Raw genomic sequence first — 15,177 nt, 5'->3', positions numbered from 1 at the left:
GTAGAAACATAAATGACTTCGCAACTTCAACGAACTATAGGGGGCACTGAAGTCACTCTCTAATGGCGGACTTGAAAACTAAAACAAACGCACATGGTAACGAAGAAAATGCTAAAAGTGTTGTGATTTTTGTTCGTACGTATCATTTTTTCGCTCTATTCTTTTTAAATTAATTTTCAAAGTCTTGTGGATATTCTGGCCCACGTAGAAAGAAATGAGAATTCAAGAAGCATTACTAAACGTCAAAGATTAATGCAAACTACGTAGTCCGTAGTTCTAAGCAGCTATTTCCACGATGTTGAATTCGATATTTATCAATTCTTGATAAAACTAAATAATAATTGTGGCCTGACAAGAATAACAATTAATGCTAGAAAATTCAATATGACATTACAAATTGTTATCGAAAGAAGATGATACTTTTTTGCCTTGCTTGGCTAGCGCTTATTGTTTTCCATTTGTAGCCGAGTTATTTCTCTCGAATTCCCGAATCGGTTCATTTAAAAATTTTCTGTTTCGATTTTTCTAATTTCTGAACTACGATTTAATTGTGTCATGTTATGCAAATCATCAACAAAATTCTCACGGATATATGGTGGTAATTTTCTTTTCAGTTGATTGACCATTATTTCCTTTCACTTATCGAATTCTGTAATCTTACTACCATTTTATTCCACTCATGATAAAAATTAAAAATGGTTTAACTAAAAACGCGAAATCTCGCCAAGGCTACTTTGCTCGCACAATACCAAAACTATAACCCTAAACAAATTTGGCGAAACCTTTCAGCTGAGAATAAAAGGAATAAAGTAAATTCTTTCTCGGTTATTCATTTTCTTCTACGATAATATATTCAAGAAAATATTTTGCACATACTGTCCATTCCAACTAAATGCTGCTGTAAAATATGGTAAGTTTAATTAATTTAAGATTAAAAAAACTCCCATATTCTTACAAATTCATACAAAACAATAAAAAATTTTACCTTGTAGAACGTTATCCAAGTTTGTTAATCCAGTATTTTCGCTTTCACCAATTATTAAGGAAATAATGAAAACTAACATTATTTTGAGGAGCTCGAGAATACTACTAAGGGACGAATTAATTTCTGTAGCTGAAAGCAAACTAAGACACATCGATTGCGTTAATAAATACTCAGAACAAACTGCCTGTGTTTACGTCAACAGACACACATGGAACGCAACGTGGCAAAGTTTTAGTTTCATTTGCAGTTTTGTAAATCACCGCAAGGTAGCGTATTCGAGCGCTGGAGTTCCGACTTCGAGTTTATTCGCCGAAAACTGAATACCTAAATTAAAACTTTAGCGTAAAAATAAAAACAAGTCAGATCAACAATTATTATTTCACAGTCAAAACCAAAGCTGCAGAGTCGGAGTCGGAGTCAATTTCATTTTGGGGTTAAGGAGTCGGAGTCGAATATCTAAGAATCGGAGTCGGTCATTTGTCCTCCGTGTATAAATTTTTGCCAAAGCTACGAAGTCTGAGTCAAAGTCGGGGAGTCGGAGTCCGATTAATTGTCGGGCATAGGAGTCGGAGTCAAGTGCCCCTAAATTCTCGGAGTCGAAGTCTTTAGTTTGGCGTCAAGAGTTATTTCCAACAAAATTGTTTGAAAAAAATCCGTCTTCAAGTACGGAATCTACAATGACTTTCAGTTTCCCCGTAGGCGCTAATGTTAAGGGATTTGAACTGTTCAAAATTGAACGAAAATTGTTCAAATCAAAAAGATATTTTATAAAGAAGTTTTTCATCCAAAGCTTTTTCCTACTAAGTTTGTTTGAAGCAAATTCGTCTTACAGTTCGGAATTGTCTTGAATTTCCCCGTAGGCGCTAATGTTAAGTTTTTTTGAACTGTTCAAAATTGAACAAAAAATAGTTCAAATCAAAAAGTGAAATATGGGAATGAGTCAGGGGTGCCCATCCCCCCAAGCTCAATGGCGCAAATCCCCCCCCCCCCAAAAAAATACAGGAAGAGTGGATTCAACTTTCTGGCTTGGGATGGAGTCATCACTAGATGTATACAATATGAATCTATAAACTATGAATCTTATTTTATTGTCACTTAGATAGGGGTTCCTGGGATTTCTCCTCCGGAAAATTTTCCAAATTGTAGTTTTAAAACAACAGTTTTAGACGATCTCTGGTGATGTTTGGGGAATAAAAGGTTTGGTGTGCCCTTCCCGGTAATTTTTCAATATTGAAACTTTAAAAACGCAATTGTAGATAGTCTAACGTTGTGTGAAAGAGGGCTTTTCCTTTGTTTTCAAAATTGTAGATCTAAAAACGCAGTTTTAGACTATATGTGGTAAAGTTAGGGAAAGAAGAGATCCTAGGGCTTGCCCCAGGAAAAGTTTAAAAATTAAAGTCTTAAAAACACTATCCATGGTTGGGGGAAAAGCAGTTTTCTGAAATTGAAGCTCTAAAATCGCAATTGTAGCCGTCCTTTGTGATGTTAAGAAAACGAGATTTTTGAAGCTCTCCCGGAATTTTCTCGAAATTGAAGCCCTGAAAACCAAATTTAACACGGTTTTTTAATAATGTTGACGAGAGTATGGGATGGGGGGGGGGGGGCGGTTCGAACTTGTAGCTTTAAAACCGCAGTTTTGATAGATCTGGATAATGTTAGTGGAACGTGAATTTCGGTGCTATTCCCCCGGCAATTGTTTGAAATTGATACTGCAAAAACGCAATTCTAGGCTTGTTTTTGATCATGTTAAGGAAAGAGGGAGGAATCAGGGTCTCTCTCCTATAAATTTTTCAAAATTGCAGTTCAACAAACGCAGTTTTAGATGACTCTTGATGATAAAGAGGGTGTTATTCTGGCGTTACAGTGGGGGGGGGGGGCGCTCTCCTGGAAATTTTCCAAAATTAAAGTTGCATGTTCAAAAAAAGATGGATCAGACACACCGTGACAGATATGTTTCGGAAATCCCTAAAAATGGATCCAGCTATTCAGTACACACCGAAAATCAGAACTCGAGAATTTTAATGAATCAAATATCCTTCTATACATATCAGATATAGAAGAAAGTAAATATGATTTACGAAACATAATTTAAACACCTTAAGAACAAACTGTTCTACCTCCATCAGCAAAAACCAACATCACTGAAAGTTTTAATAAAAATCATCTAATGATAAATTGAAACAATCAGTTTAAAAATGGTAGAGAAAAGGGGAGTAAAGTGAAATGAGAGAGAGAGAGAAATTCTTCTCAAGCTTAAGCTCGTTAATGAAGAAAATATATTAATTGTCAATTAGACGGATAAAAAATATGTTATTCGCAAACTTCAAAACTAGTTCTTAACGATTGTCGAGGTGCAAATGAATCAATGGAAGACAAGAGCATATTGGCCAGAATTATCACAAATAATAAAACATTTTTAACCCCTCTCCCTCCCATCATTTTTACACACGCATTCATCATGCAAAATTGTGCTACTTCCAGAAAATTTATAAAAAATTGAAAAGAAATCAAATCGTCTGATCCAGCTTTGAAACGGACACTAACTACATGCCGTCTGTGATGTTCCCTTAAAAGCTACACGGTCATTAAATTTTGGAAAGAGTACCAGGGCCGTCGCTAGGTCAAAAAAAAAAAAAAAAAAAACTGGGGAGGGGAGGGGGTACGCTTTTGGCGGTCCGTTAATTGTTTCAAACGCATGTTCCAATATGATGCAGAGAGAGAGAAGATTTAGTTTCTGGTTTAGCAGGGATAGTCATATTACTAGACCTTAGTACTAGTAATATAAGTTTAATCGTAAGGATAATATTCAATCAGAATTAGGAGGTGTCGGAGGGCTACCTTCTTGCATTGTTTCGAAATTGAAGACATAAAAACGCAGCTTTAGACTATATTTTAAGTTTGAGAGGAAGGGGGAGAAGAGGTCCAGGATAGCCTCTTCCGATAATTTTTACAAATTTAAGTTCTCAACAGAATAGTACGTTATATTTAATTATGTTCAGAAGAGGGGGTTCTGGGACTCATCCCCCGGGAATTTTCAAGATTGTTATTTGAAAAACACAGTTTTAGACGACCTATACGGTGATGTTAAGGGAGGAAGAGACTCGAGGTCATCGTTCTATAATTTTTCAAAATGCAAACTTCAAGTACGCATTCCCAATTGTGAATTATTTGTGATTCTGACACGTAAAGGGGAGTCTGGGGGCTCTCCCCCAGGGAAAAATCGGAAAATTGTGGTTTGAAAAAAAAATGCAGTTTTAGATGATCTATGGTGATATTAAGGGGAAGAAAAATGCCCCCCCCCCCCCCCAAAAAAAAATTTTTAATTTTGAAGCCTTAAAAACGCGATTGTAGACTTTTTTTGTTAAAATTTAGTGCACCGCCAGTTTCTTGAAATTAAAGCTCCGAAAATGTAATTTAAGCCAGCCTTCGATGAAAGAGAGAAGGGGGAGTTTTGAAGGGGCTCGTGACCAGAAATGTTTCGTAATTGAAGCACTAAAAGCGAGATTTAAGACAGCTTTCAATGATATCGGCGAGAGAGAAATAGAGAGGGGGGGGGGGGCATTCTCTGCGGATGTGGTAATTTTCTGCGATACCTTAGGTCTCTATTCCACTTCATTTTATTTTAAATATGCCACCTGCATCTCTTGATCAAGCTTTGATTTACTTACGATTTTTACATTCAAATATTTAGACCTTTTGGTGTGAGTATTCATTATAGAATACTTTGAATCTCTCTTTGTATTTAACTGGGTTTTTCCCCCCTCTATCTATTTCAAATTTATTTCGATGACCCATACAGTTTTCTCCACTTAGCAATGATTTTCAGGACAACATTTTTCATCAAAAAAAAGTATATACATATGGGAATGTTTCGGCGACCCCTATCCTATGGGTTGTCCTATTTATTTATGTATTTTTATTTTCATTTTTTAAACTGCAGAACCATGATGCATGGTTTTGTATAACCATGGCGGCCGAGAGACAAGGAGGTGCAACATGTTAGTTTGATCGCCTGTCCTCCCTCCCATTATTCAAATTTTACTCTATGCACAATGTTTTTAATTCGAGCTGAGCTCATAGTTTCCGACTTGGCAGAGATACGCACTCTGCGGCCTAGTGAAGAGTGTACTGTACTGAATACTTTTTTTTGTGTTAATAAAAATGTTTGAAGTATACATTTCCGCGGCCCTTATTTACTCTTGATAAAAGAGAATCATGGATGTTCCTAAATTGTATTTTGAGATTACATTTTCTGTTCAAATTTGACAGAAAAAAAACTTTTTGTCACTCTTATTTCACTTGTTCATTTATAATTACTATTTTGTTTTATTTTTTTAAAACAACGAAGAGTTTTCCTTTTTCTTCGTTAGTTGCATCGCAAAAATGAAATTGGCGGCCACACTTCTGAAAAACGGGGAGGGGAGGGGGCTTGCTACGGTGACGGACCTAAAAAGTACGCGGAAAAAAGTGTAATTAATGCTTATATTTCTTGTTGAATGAGTTTAAATATTTTTTCTTTCCAAAATTCAAAACTTTCATGTTCTAAATTGAAAAAACTTTCTGAAAAAAATCCCCCCCCCCCCCAAAATTTTGATGGCGCAACTTGCGCCATAATCCCCCCCCCCCCTGTGGGCATCCCTGGGAATGAGGTGTCCTCGCCGAGATCTTTCGAACAAAAAAAAGTTTGTTCGAATCGGACTATTCATTCAAAAGTTATTAGGGGGGGGACAGACAGACAGACCGACAGACATTTTTCCCCATCTCAATACCCTACTTTCAAATTTTTAATTTTTCAATATTTATTAAATTATTTTATTTATTTTTGACTTTTTTTTGTTTTTTGCGATATTTTTAAGATGCATTAAGCCTTCTTTCATGCTTTTCTCTTCTTTTTCTGACTTTTACTGGGAAAGTAGGCTAAAAATCGGTAACTGTTGCTTGTTTGTTGTAACAATGCATGGTTTCTACAACAGAGTGAAAAAAATTTCAACTCGTCACTTTTGAGTGGATGTGATAACTTGCTGTTTGAATTCCTACTCACGAGAATAAAATTTCAACTTTTTGTGGAAAATCTGCGAAAAATTGTGAGTATAAGCTTTTTTTTTTTTTTTTTGTTCTACGCAACGATGCAAGACTGTTTTAGTTTTAATTTTAATATTTATTAAAACATTTATATATTGAATTCACGTATTAAATTTTGTGATAATGAAAACTAGTTATGCTTTTGAATGCGCTGGTTTGAAGCATAGGCGCCTATACGGGGGGGGGATAAGTGCCTTCCCCCCCTAGAAATTAAAACTTTCTTGGTTTTTGTACTTTTTTTCTTTGAGAAAATGTAAAAACATTTCGTCTCCAGCCATCAATGAATAAGTTATTAAAAATGTCAAATTTTAATAACTGTAATCTTTACTGAAATCGGTTTCCATGGGGAAAATATCCTGCTACACCATGGGGGAAACATCTGAGCCCCCCCCCTTAAAATTTTGCATATGGGCGGCCATGGTTTGAAGTATTTTAATCTTGATATAATGCAAAAAGTACGACTATTTCAGTTTCTAGCTTTTCTTTAGTACTTAAAAAAGACTTGATGGAAAAATTTGAAGGTAGATTGGTGTAGTTTCAAAGTCTTTGACACACTTTAGAAAAGTCGAAGATGTGACACTGGCTGTTACCAACATCAAATGGTTTTAATCTTCGATCTTCATACCAAACTTGCCACAACACACAATCAGGTGTATGTGTGTATTCTTTTCATATTTTAATTTTCATGGCATTTTTTTAGACTTGTGGATTAGCCCCCCCCCCAGCCCAGGGCCGTCGAGAAGGGGGGGGGGGCAAGCCTATGCATTGCATAGGGGCCCGTGAGTGATTGGGGGGCCCGCGAAGCGGGCATAAGAAAAAGAAAAAAATCCCTCCCACCACTTTTTTTTCTTTAAAAAAAAAGCTTTTTAGTTTGAAAAAACTCTTTCTCCTAGAGATTACAAGTTTTCAATCGTGCAAGTTCAAAGTGAGTTTTTTTTTTTTTTTTTTTTTGTCCTTATTTTCAGAGCCCTCTATCGACCAAAAATAAATATGATTTTTTTTTTTTTTTTTTTTTTTTTTGCGTAAATTGCAAGGCTAAAAAAAAAGCTTATTTCTGAAAGATTACCAGAACTTTAGTAAAATAGACAAAGGGTAAAAAATTTAAAAAAAAAAAAAAAGCGCTTGCATTTTTAGCGTTTGAAACTTAAAACATCGGCAAACGGCTCAGTTTGATGAAATATTTTAAAATATGTATTGTTCTGAGTTTTAAGTTTAGTGATACAAAATGAAACTAATTCTGGCGTTGTTTCAATAGTAAAAACGGTTGCCTAATTTGAGAAAACATTTTGAACGAAGCACTTCTCATCAAATATCTAAAAGGGGCACTGTTATGTCACTCAAGGGTGCCCACCTAGGGGGGTCAGGGCCATTAACTTTTTTTGGGGGAGGAGGTGCCTTTTCTCTTGGGGGGGGGGGGGGCAGAGGAATGGGTTCCCCTGTGTCACTGTATTAATTAGAATCAGTGTTGAATTTACCTATAAGCTAAACAAGCTATAGCTTTAGGTGAACTTTCTGTGTGTGAATTCTGCTTTCTCATTAGTATCTATTTTTTAAATATTTCCACTATTTATTTTAAAGAATTTTATGCATTGTTTAATCTAGATAATTTTTCAATTGATTTAGCGTTGTGTTTGTCGGTGGGTAGAAGGGATAATCAAAACTAACGGGTCGGAAAATAAAATATGTTAACCGAAAGTCGATGTGAGCAAGTGATAGACTGTGTGTCATATCGTTTCTTCTCTCTTCGCTCTTCCTGTCTGTCGATAAATATCAACGATTCGTGAACCAAGGGCAATTTTTCTTTTGTATTGCCTTCATTTGCAAAAAAGTGCATAAGTTTAAAAAATTTCTGTATTTTGTTCTCCTATTTTTGCTGATGTTTTTGTAGTTCGAATTACCTCTTCTAAGAACTCAAAATGCAGAATTTTTTAATGCATTTTTCAAAAACATTTACGGGGGAGAAACTCCCGGCCTCCCTCAAATTTGAGGTATTCTACCCTCAACTCAAAAGAGATCCCTGTCAGGGCCGCGCAGTCCCTATGTGCAAGGTCGTGCGATGCACGACGGCGCCAGAGAGCCCAAAGGGCACCGAACTCTACCGATCAAATATGCTTCAAATGAAGGAAAATAAACTCTAACCAAAAAATAAAATGGAATTCTTCATGACATATAATGGAGGCAGTGAAATTATACTGCTCATTGAAACAATTAATCCGTCTCACTGAGAATCTAAAAGGAAAAAAATATCGACTTGTGTCTAAACATGCGATTCAAAAGCGCTATCTTTTACACTGAAAACAAGTGATATTAATTAATGCATACATTAGCATTTTCCTTCTTAATGTGGAGCCATGAATGCTATTTCGTTATGTCTTTATTACACAAGGTTGAGCATATGAGGAGCAAGAAATTTGCTTATCCCCATTTTGGTCAATATCTTGTATTATAATTTGTGAAAACATAGTCGTTTTGTGATTTTTAGTTCGTTGCAATTCTACTGCTTCATGTTATCATACATTGAAAAAAAATACGGTAAGCACATTTGCATATTACTTAGATGTGTGTAATATTTATACATTGTAGACAATAATTTAGGTTAAATTTTTAGTTCCAAAAAGTGTTGACCATAATTACTTGATTCTCCTCTCCCCTCCCCCTTTTATCTTTTTAACTATTTGTGCATTTAATTTAAAAAAAAAAAAAAACTTTGGAGAGACTATATATTTGTTTTGGATCTTAAATTCAATGCCTTTTGTAACGGGTCCGTATTTTAAAATTTTTGATTTTACCGGAAAAGATTTCAGTTTCAGATTTTAAGGGGAAATATCCTCTACTTCAATTTAGAAATTTATTCAGTACTCTGTTGTCATATTTTGACCGGCATAAAACTTTAAATAATAATTTATTAATTAGAGAGATATTTAGAGCGGTGTTAACTTTGATGTTCGAAATATTTTCTTTTTCCAAAAACGCATTAGCATATCGGATTCGGTCGGATTCGTCAAATCGGGCCCAGCCTGAAAAAAACCCGCTATCTCGGTAAAAGAGTTTTCCAGAATTTTCTATATTTCGAAACCTACTTTTCAGAAACAAACTAAATATCGATCAATATAATGTCCAGAAATAGACATCTTGCTTTCTGGACGGTAATCAAATATTATAATAATTATTATAATATTTGATATACTGTCCAGATTATTATGTTGCATCCTGGCAAGCTTGCAGTAGCTGCATGCTAGCAATGCAATTTAAGCTGCATACTAGCAAGCAATAATTATTTCGATCACATTCCAAGATTTTTTAAAATTGTTGGGGTAAAATGCTTTGATTAACTGAAACTGGCCATCTCTTTTTTAACGGCTGCTCAATGCAAGGTTTCCAAGAGAAAAAGTCAGATTTCAAAAGTCAGTTTTAATCGTACGTTACACCCGCCCATACTCGAAATAACTTAGAGATAAGAAGTAAACACGTACAATGTGTTCCAAAATTGAAAATTTACAGATTGTTTTTATTTTAATAAATTAAATGCTAAATATATTTTTTTCCATGTTGCATTTGTCTACAAAACCTGACCCTGGGAAGTAACTATATTTTGCTAGAGCGTCACTGCATGAAGGCGCTCAAAAGACATTTGCACGACGGCGCCGATCAAGCTTGGCGCGACTCTGGTCCCTGTATAAATCATTCAAGGTAAAAAAAAAAAGAGAGAAAAAGACAGTATAACAAAACATTTTTAAAAAAAGACTTTCATGGCTATGTCGCTATACACTGGTGTGCAAAAATTAAGGACGAGACGATTTTTTCAATATAACTTTGTACAAAAGTTTTCCAAATCAACACATTTAATATGAAGACCGTAAGATCCCCAATACGTAAGGACATGTGTAATGTAAGCAACACTTACTAAAAGAGAAATCAGAGGGATAAAAAGAAGCTTTATTGGAAAAGTAGCATGGAGCGCAATGCGACTGAAGGCCGAAACATCCCTGTGATGGGTGTCCAGCAAGAAACATTCGGTCTTTAGTAGGGGATATGATCTCCCCCGACTGCTAGGCAGGTTTCACAGCGTCTGCCCATGCTGAGAATGAGGGTGTCAATGAGTTGTTAAGGCATTGCTGCTCATTCGTCTTGCAGCGCCAATCGAAGCTCCCGAATCGTTACTGGTGGTAAGGTACGAGCTGCCAAGCGTCTGCCTAGAAAATCCCACACATGCTCGATGGGATTGAGATCCGGAGATCGTGCCGGCCAATCCATACGTTCAATATCCTCACTCTCTAAGAGCTGTTCGGCAGCTACTGTGCGATGGCATGGTGCATTGTCGTCCATGAAAAGGAACTGCGGACCCATAGCGCCTTTAAAAAGACGCACATATGGAAGAAGAATCTCGTTACAATAACGGGTCCCGTTGACTGAACCTGCGTCGAAGATGTGAAGGTTTGTACAACTACCAAGCATGATGCCTCCCCAAACGAGAACACTGCGACCTCCATACCTGTCCCTTTCAATGATGTTCGAGGGATGATTGCGGCTTCCCCGCTCTCTCCAGATGAGTATGCGATGAGAATCGCTACTCAGACTGAATCTGCTCTCATCTGTAAAGAGTACTCGTCCCCATTCATTGTCTCTCCAATTCCGGTGTTCCCGGCACCACAGAGAACGCCTTCTCCTATGGGCAGGCGTTAGAGGTACACACCGTATAGGGCGTCGTGCAAACAGACCACCACCGTGCAGTCTTCTGGCCACGGTAAAACGCGATATCGGTCGTCCAGTTGCCTGTGTCTAGCGATTTCTCCCGCTGTCTGCGGCCTGGTTCTTCTGGCCTGTAAGACAATATACCGGTCATCTGCGGGTGTGGTTCCTCGTGGACGACCACTACTGAACCCCCGGATAGCTGTTCCTGTAGTTTGAAATTGTCTCCAAAGTCGTGAAACGATGCTGTGAGCAATTCCGAACTCTGCAGCCACACTTGTCACACTGCGGCCTTCCTCCAACTTCCCAATGATTCGATCTCGGGTAAAAGCATCCAGATGTCGTCTAACAGATTGATTATTCGCCATTTCTTGCTGAAGCAGCAACTCGGTGTGATTTTAACTGCTATACGGCGTGCAATCTCTTTGCCAGAAATACTGATCTTACACACCGGGGTCATTCCATGCGAAATGAGCAAAATTCGCAAAATAGTGGCCGCATGGTAACAGATTTTTATGAAATTTGGTATAGAGGTTCCTTTTATGCCTACATAAAAATATCTAAAATATTTCTGCTTAAATTTTTTTATTTGAGTAGTTACATGCGATTGAAAATTGGTCAAATTGAACAGCATTCTCATAAATGCTAAATGTTGCACTTTTGAAGGCTTGTATCTTATTAACTAGTTAATGAAAACACAAAAGTTATATGTTGTTGCAATCTATGGAGTAAGGTAATTAATCTGATATCAGTAAAATTTTCAAAGTTATCATAGTTAACTTTTAACCGAGTTTCAAAAACTGAAAATATTTCAATTTTCTCATAATTAAGCATTTTATTTTTTAATCTCAATCTTTAAGGAATGCATTAGCTTTGATGAAATTAATACCCAATAATGTGCTAAGTATCATAAAAGAAATACCATACTTTTGAAGTTGTATTTTAACTCCTCTTCAAAATCAGTTTTAAACTTAGTGACATTTTGCAAAATGATGATTTTCCCCTTCACATACCCACAAAAATTCAAATGAGGGAAAATTCAGACAACTTTCAAATTTTACAAGAATATAGAGCTGTGTTTCTACTATTTGCTTGAAGAAACTTGAAATTGGTTTTTGATTTCCAAACGTAAAATAAAATTCAGAAAAATAGCCTTTTTTTTTTTTTTTGTTTGTTTTATGGGTCAATTCATACAGGTTCGACGGATGGGTGCGCTCGACCATTTTTATTTATTTATTTATTTATTTATTTTTTGAAATTCATATTCCTAAAAGCTGCATATGAAAGATGTTTAAAACCACTTTTATTTTTTCTCTCAACTAGACCTTTGATTTTTTAGAGGTCATCAAAAGTGATTTTCGTAGTCAAAAATGGGATTTTAGACTTTTGCATTTTGGCCGAAATCTATTTGAATTACATTTATGACAGTTAATTTAACGCTTTGATGTTAAAGTGCATAAGTTGATAGTCTTACATGCTGAGTTACGTAGCTGTAAGTTAATAATTAAAATAAGGGCTACAGGTTAAAGTTCAAGGCCAAATGAAAAATTTTACTCATTTCAAAGGAGGATAACTCACGTAGGGGACGGAAACACAAAATGAAATACGACAAAAACTAATCACTGGAACCATGCTAAAAAGAATATGTAACTGTTGCTGTGTGTTTGTGCACCCTTTATAGATTACAGCCCCTCAAAAATCGGAAAAATGACGAAAATGACATTTTTAGACCCTTATAAACCAAAAGGGGATGGAATTAAAAATAAAATTTCCTGGCCAATTGAATATTCCGTTCAAGTACTATACATGTTATACATATTGTTTTTTCTATTTGGTTTGTAAAAAAGATACAGGTCTTTGAAATTAAGCAATTTTGCTAGTCAATTCATACACTAAAACAAATAAAAAGTGTGAAAACGTCATGGCACCTTCTTAAATTGCGTATATTGTGCCCTATATAATACATTATACTGAAAAAACATATTGTAATTTTCAAAATAATTATTTTAATTTGATAACTCAGAAATATTTGAACATGAACGAGTGGAATTGACTGAGCTGGCGGTGTATTTCATGTATTTCTGCTTTAGCCCTGGCTATAGGGCGGTAACTTACTGAATGAACGAGTAGTTTATACTGTATGGAACTTTTATGGATCGACCCTTATGTGAAATTACGAGAATTCAAAGAATTAGATAAACGACTAAATGATGCAAAAGCTAGTAAAACTAACATTTATTTCAATTTAAAAAAATTTACATTTCAGACTGTACTTCATAAACATGCTTTTGAGAAAATGAAACACGAAAAAAATAGTTAGTTTTGCAAAACTTACAAAATAAAAGGAAGTAACTAATGAAATTTTACCTTAGTTCAAGTTACTCTAATAACAAAAATACGCTGATACCAATGATTAAAATTAAGTAGCATCTAAAAGACACTTCAATATATTATGTAAAAAAAATTTGAGTAAATTTAGAGCATTCCTTCATCTTCAAAAAAACATCTGAAATAGAGGAAAAAATGAAATTTTTGAAAATTTTCAATTTTTTAAAGTGAAATTTCGTCATCAAGAAATTCATAAACAGTTACTAAATTAGAGCAGATAGTTATTTATAGTTTTTCAATCTGAATCATTTTTACTGTTATATTTTCATTAAAAGAGCTAGAAGAGTGATTTAAAATCTGAAGTAAATTGGCAAAATTTCAATCTTTGTTAACATCTCCGATTCAAAAAAAGATACGAGTAAATTTTACTTTGCTCTTTCTCAATAGAGATTTGTTTATAGAATGCGGAAATATTTATTTTTTAAGTGTACGTTTATAACTTATGGAGTTATTGAGTCACAAACTGGCAGCAATGAACTCTGAAAATTTAGGCTTAGCGTAAGCATCAACTTCTAACTTTAATAACAAAGCAACAAACAGTTTTTAAACTTTCATACTTTGCATTTCCTCATAGATATGCATGGTTTACCTAAATAAAAATTTTCATTGAAATCTGTGACATGTCAGCCACAGCTGATTTGCTCATTTCGCATGGAATGACCCACCGACAACATGCTTTATACTACTCAGACACTCCCCCATTAGGTCTGCCTGCATATCTGCGCATGTACTACCGTACATCACCTTACTTAATCTCCTGATTGTTCTTTCTGTCCGCTCTGCCTCTTCGTTCAGCTGATATGCTAATTTTTCGACTTCGTCCTTAATTTTTGCACACCAGTGTATGTGCCAGAGGAAAAGACACGTAATTGGGAAAAAAAATTAAAAAATAGCCCGTTTTGCTCCTAATATAATGTTGTCCGAGGTACAAAAAAGGTACCCCATACTTAAAATAGCCTAGGGCCCCATTAAGTCGAAACCTGGCCCTGTATACAAGAATCTCTTTTTAATAACATTACAAAGTTTGGATTAAGAAGAAGCACAGCAGAGCAATTTTAATTGAGAAAAAAAAACTTTCAGTTAAAAAAAAAAACCTTTTTATTAGACCTAGACACATTGACAATATTTAGGATATTTATGTAAAAACAGAGCGAAGAAAGAGGAGATTCAAGTAAAAAGTTAGGGGCCCTGAAGAAAATTACATAGGGGCCCATAAATCCTGTCGACGGCCCTTCCCCCGCCCCCTTCCAGAAAGTACCGAATAGTAAGAAGTACGGTCTCGTTAATCCTATTTATTCCTAAAGAATACCAAAAAACCTATTACAAATGGTAGAAATTATGTTTTTGCTTCAAGGTCATCCGCCTTCTTTTCGTGGTCAAGCTGTAACAAGAGTCTTGGACGAGTTTATTTATGAAAGGTTTGAAACAGGATGAATATCAATATTACATAACGCCCAACAACTGTTGTAGGCAAAGCGAACCGGCTTCACTCACAATTACTTTAACAAAAATGGAATCTCTGCGTTCATCGGAGCTCTGTTCAAATTATGAGAGCCTATAGCAACTGTAGTTCCGTTTGGCTTCTGATTGTAATGACTCAGAATTCTTGAACAAGCATTTTCATACCGTTCAACGAGTATTCTATCCAGTTTCAAACTCGAGTTTGGAATAATATAAATGCTTAAAAAATTTGTTCTTTTTATTTTGGAGACAGATGAATATGAAAGCACAGAAAAAAAACGTTGCTTAAAAAAACTTTTAAAACTTAAATTCTTAAAGTGTTGTAACACATAATCTTTTCGATATTTATGGTTTCGTAAATTTTATTGTATTTAGGTGGAAAAATTAGTTTCATGGGGGAAAAAAAATAAATAAATCCCGAAACTGATTTGGGAGAGAAACTAAAATTTAACAGAAACATCGTTACATTTTGGCAATAGAAAGCTTTACTGCAAAAAAAAAAAAAAAAAAAAAAAAAAAAAAGTAGCTCCAATTTTTAATTTAAAATAAGTCCGAATTAAAGTTTAAATAAC

Source organism: Uloborus diversus, chromosome 6, assembly GCF_026930045.1.
Source record: "Uloborus diversus isolate 005 chromosome 6, Udiv.v.3.1, whole genome shotgun sequence".
Lineage (NCBI taxonomy): Eukaryota > Metazoa > Arthropoda > Arachnida > Araneae > Uloboridae > Uloborus > Uloborus diversus.
This window is presented reverse-complemented; position numbering follows the sequence as displayed.